Source organism: Scyliorhinus torazame, chromosome 12 (assembly GCF_047496885.1).
Source record: "Scyliorhinus torazame isolate Kashiwa2021f chromosome 12, sScyTor2.1, whole genome shotgun sequence".
NCBI classification, from domain to species: domain Eukaryota; kingdom Metazoa; phylum Chordata; class Chondrichthyes; order Carcharhiniformes; family Scyliorhinidae; genus Scyliorhinus; species Scyliorhinus torazame.
The window spans coordinates 144,170,547-144,176,263 of record NC_092718.1 but is presented as its reverse complement, the minus strand read 5'-3'; positions in this window follow the sequence as shown (position 1 = coordinate 144,176,263).

Here is a 5,717-nt window from a genome sequence, read left to right as displayed (position 1 = left end):
GTGCAGAATTTGTGTGAGTTCCCCCAACTCTGTCACCCTCAGTCAATGCCCAACATTCTGCTTCCTCTCCTCTCTCACATTGGTGGAGTAGTGTAATGAATGTAGGAATTTCAGATACATTGTATTATGTGTATTAGGTGTAGTAAGAGCTAAAAGCTTTGCTGTGTATGACTGCTGCAGTGGTGTTTTAAAAAATCCTGATTTACAAGACAGCCAGGCTTTTGGAGCCAGAGGTGCAATTAAAGCATCGTAAAAGCTTGGGCTAATGGACTTTTATTTATATTAAGAGGGTTCCCTGCAGTGTAGTTAAATGGGGGCCGATTTAGCTCAGTTGGCTAGACTGCTGGTTTATGATGCAAAGCAATGCCAACAGCACGGGTTCAATTTCTGTACCAGCTGAGGTTATTCATGAGGTTATTCTCAACCTTGCTCCTCACCTGAGGTGTGGTGATCCTTATCACCACAAGTCAGTTCCTCCCCTCAAAGGGGAAAGCAGCCTATGGTCATCTGAGAACATGGCGACTTTACCTTTAGTTAATTAGAAACATTGGGCGGGATTCTCGGGTCCCCCAGCTGGGGGACAGTTTAGCTCAGTTGGCTAGACAGCTGGTTTGTGATACAGAGCAATGGCCAGCAGCATGGGTTCAATTCCCATACTGGATGAGGTTATTCTCAACCTTGCTCCTCACCTGAGGTGTGGTGATCCTCAAGTTAAATCACCACCAGTCAGCTCTCCCCCGAAAGGGGAGCCTACGGTCATTTTGGACTATGGTGTCCTTTAGTTAATTAAAAACATTGGGCGAGATTCTCTGGTCCCCTAGCCGCATGTTGCATAGCAGCACACTGTTCGCTGGCACAGGGATTCTATCTTCCTGCCGCTTGTCAATGGGTTTTCCCATTGATGAGAGAGTGTGCGAGGGAAAGAGAGTCTGCATGGGGCAGAGACACAGGGCGGGATTCTCCAACCCCCCGCCAGGTTGGAGAATCGCTGGGTTGCGGCGTGAATCCCGCCCCCGCCGGCTGCCAAATTCTCCGGCTGCAGAGATTTGGCGGGGGCGTAAATCGCGTCCCGCCAGTCGGCGGCCGCTGGTAGCGGCCCCCCCCCCGGCGATTATCCAGCCCATGATGGGCCGAGTGGCCGCCCATTTTCGGCGGGTCCCGCCGGTGTATATTACAACAGGTATTTGCCGGCGGGACTGGGCTCCATGGGCGGCCTCCGGGGTCCACGGGGGGCCCCGGGGGGTGCCCCCATGGTGGCCTGGCCCTCGATCGGAGCCCACCGATCCGCGAGCGGGTCTTTGCCGGGGGGGGCACTCTATTCCTCCGCGCTGGCCGGTGTAACGGTCCGTGATGCCGGCGCATGTCGCCACGCCCCTTCCGCGCCGGCCGGCGCGGGGCAAACCACTCCGGCGCCGGCCTAGCACCCAAAGGTGCGAACTCTTCCGCACCTTCGGGGCGGCCCGACACCGGATTGGTTCACGCCCCCGGTTTCCGCAGAATCCAGCATACAGTGTGTGGAGGAGAGAGAATGTGTGTGGGAGAGAGAGGGTGTGTGTAGGGTGAAGAGAAAGTGTGTGCAACGGAGAGAGAGTGTGTTGGGGGGAGCCAGGGTGGCCAGGTGGCACTGCCAGCCTAGCAGGGGCACTGCCAGGGTGACAGGCTGGCAGGGGCAAGATGCCTGGGTAGCAATTTTCCTGCGCTGGGGATCAGATCCGAGGATGTGAGGTGGGGTTCAGAGATCGGGGTATCAGATCTCTTTCTGCACTGGCGAGTGCAGCTCACAGTGCAGGAAATGGGTCTAAATGTGGCCTCGGACCAACGTTCCTCGCTAAGGACCAGTAATAAAGTATTTAATAGCGGAGTGGTTCTGGGCGCTGCATGTGCCAGGAAACACCAGGCTAAACGTCTGAAATGGAACTCTGTTTAATTCCTGTTAAATCTCACTCTCTGCTTTCTGTCTCTTAACCAATTCTCAATCCATAGCAGTATATTATCCCTAGTCCCACGTACTGTAATTCTATTTAGTAACCTCCTGTATGGGACCTTATCAAACGTCTTCTGAAAATCAAAATACACCACATCCACTGGCTATGTATGACGCTTTCCGCCACCTGCATGCTCCTAAGTGCATCCAACTGCTGCTCCAACCAAACCATGACAGACGTTGATAAATTCTTGATTTCTCGAGGAATTAAGGGCTATGGAGAGAGAGCGGGTAAATGGAGTTGAAATCAGCCATGATTGAATGGTGGAGTGGACTCGATGGGCCGAATGGCCTTACATCCACTCCTATGTCTTATGGCCTTATGCGGTCTGTGAGGAGCTCCAGTTGGGTGCACTTTCTGCAGATGAAGCCATCTGGGACGCTGGAAGCCTCCCGGACCTGCCACATTTCACAGTCAGAGCACTGCGCCCCTCTAACTGACATTGCGTCAATTAATTAGTAAATTAAAGTTAAAAGTTTTTTTTAAAAGTTACTGTTAACTATATGTTTCCTAGCACTAGATTTCTACTATAAATGTGAAAGCTAAATACAGTACTTTCCGATCTCTGGCTTAGATACCCCTCTAAATTATAATTAAGTAATTGTGTTTAATTAGTTTACCAATGCTTAATTTTTAAAATTTAGTGTAGATTCCCAACCAGCCAATCAGGTCACAGCTTTTCTGTGATGTCACTTCAGTTCCCCCCCCACACACACACAATTTGAAAAGGTAATAAAAGTGAAAATGAGTAAAAATCACTTACTTACCTTCTGAGGGTCTCAGATGCTCTCAGGTTCTCTCCCTGCTGATTAAAAGTTACAGGCCAGAAGAAAGAGAGAGAACAAAACAGTAGGGAAAAAGCACCTTTTCCCACTCTGCACCGAATTACCTCACTGCACTAAATTACCAAGTTTCAAATTCCCATTCTGGATGTGTCTCACTCACTCAGGTTGTGTCTCTTTGACCTGCGCAACGCATACTGAGTGCGCTTTCTGTCTGTCTTTTATACAGACTTCAGGATGACTCACACTACGTAAACTTCAAAGAGAAGAATACAATGTGTACCTTTGTGCCCCTAAACAGGCCTCAGGTGACTGCCAGATAACTGCCTCTCAGCAATTAGGGTGGGGGCAGCTTCAGCCAATCAGACACTAATCTACACTGCACTTTGAACTGAAAAACAGCAGAATTAAATTTACCACTTACCTTTCCTGGTTACCTCACTGCACCAAATTACCAAGTTTCAAATTCCCACTCTGGATGTGTCTCACTCACTCAGGCTGTGTCTCTTTGACCTGCGCAATGCTTACTGAGTGCGCTTTCTGTCTGTCTTTTATACAGACTTCAGGATGACTCACACTACTTAAACTCCTCATACGACAAGCTCTTCATTCCAGGGATCATTCTTGTGAAACTCCTCTGGACCCTTTCCAAGGCCAGCACATCCTTCCTTATATACGGGGCCCAAAACTGCTCATAATAGTCCAAAAGGGTATGACCAGAGCCTTATACAGCCTCAAAAGTACATACCTGGTCTGTATTCTAGCCCTCTCGACATGAATGCTAACATTGCATTTGCCTTCTTAACTGCCGACTGAAACTGCACATTAGCCTTAAGAGAATCGTGAACAAGGAATCCCAAGACCCTTTGTGCTTCTAATTTCCTAAGCATTTTGCTATTTAGAAAATAGTCTGTGCCTAAATTCCACCTGCCAAAGAGCATAACCTCACACTGTTCCACATTGTATTTTATTTGCCACTTCATTGCCCACTCTCCTAGCTTGTCCAAATCCTTCTGACAATAAACTAAATGTTGTTAATGTTACCGGTCCTTTCTGCCTCCCCTCCTGTTATTATTACGACACCCTGGGCTAGTGCAAGGTCAATTCCAGCCCCATGTGCTCCAAACACAAGTGAATTAACCAATAATTCTTATAAAAATACCCAAAGTCTTTGGCTCTTGACTGCCCAATAATTACAGTCACCAGGTTTGTGAGTTTAAACACAATTACAGTTAATTTATAACAAGGACTATGCAGTAAGTACAACTGGTTAATGACAAGCTAATAACTACTATCCACTTTAACTGTCCCACCCTCTATCCACACACACAAGGCAGACAAACACAGAGGGGGGGAAGGGGGAAAAATAATAGAACATAGAACATAGAAAATACAGCACAGAACAGGCCCTTTGGCCCACGATGTTGTGCCGAACCTTTGTCCTAGATTAATCATAGATTATCATTGAATTTACAGTGCAGAAGGAGGCCATTCGGCCCTTTGAGTTTGCACCGGCTCTTGGAAAGAGCACCCTACCCAAACTCAACACCTCCACCCAATACCAAGGGCAATTTTGGACATCAAGGGCAATTTATCATTGGCCAATTCACCTAACGTGCACATCTTTGGACTGTGGGAGGAAGGATGAAGGTCAGAAAATAAGAGTCTGTGCTTCAGATAGTGGTTCTTTAGCACACTTTCCTCACTGCATGCTTGCTGATTAAAGTATTTAGTTTGCAACCGGTAGTTTAGAAAATGCAGTACTCACAGGCAGCAAGCTTTCTGGAGAGACATCTTATTTCTCATCAAACTGGGCCTTCAGCTTGTAGTTCACATTCAGGCCTCCATCTTTCTAGAGAGACACTTTATTTCACATCAAATTTGCATTCTGCTCGTGGTTTGACTTCAGGCCTCTGCAGTCTCAAGGGAACAGCTCCCGGAGGATTGCTGAAGACAGGGTCAGCCTCACAATGACCTTCTGGAGTGTGTTTAACTGGATCTTTCGGAAGAGAGTTAGTTGGATCTCTTTACTGGGCTGCCAGAATCAAAACTGAAACCAATCTCAACCCTTGGACTCTGAAAAACATTCCAGTGGGATCATATCCAAGCACCACCCGTTACCGGGCAGAGCACAGCCTTTTGGACCAATTCATTGGCCACCAGCCAATCAATCAAACCGAGTCGTCATGGATGCCGGCCAGTCTGCAATCACTAGCTTAAACCATCACAGCCTTCCAAATTCTTCTGTTTGAATTAAAGGTACAGGCTCCTTACCTTAAAGCGAGATGTCCATCAACCATCCATAAATCAGAAGTGCAACAGCAAAACAAAAGAAAGCAAAATAAGGGAATAAAGGGGAAGGACCCTTACATTATATTTGTAGTTCTTCCTTGGGCCTGGGTTTGGGATTTTGTTACATTATGTAGTTTGTCTGTAACTCCCCATAGATCTGGGGCTTCCAGACCTCTGGTGGCAGCCATGAAGTGAGTGGTCGCACATTTGGTAGCTCCCACTCATGGTGGATTTTGCTGGTCCTTCCTCCCCCATAAGGATTTTTAAAAATTTTAATAAACTTTATTAGTGTCTCAAGCAGGCTTACATTAACACTGTAATGAAGTTACTGTGAAAACCCCTAGTCGCCACATTCTGGCACCTGTTCGGGTACACAGAGGGAGAATTCAGAATGTCCAACTCACCTAACAGCAAGTCTTTGGGACTTGTGGGAGGAAACCGGAGCACCCGCAGAAAACCCACGCAGACACGGGGAGCACGTGCAGGCTCTGCACAGTGACCCAAGCGGGAATCGAACTCGGGACCCTGGCGCTGTGAAGCCACAGTGCTAGCCACTGTGCTACCGTGCCACCCATTGAGTACAAAAGTGTGAGTGCCCAGGGAAGGTCATAGTCCTTTGGTGAGATCGGTGTATGGATCAGAAGACGAGGAGTGCCAC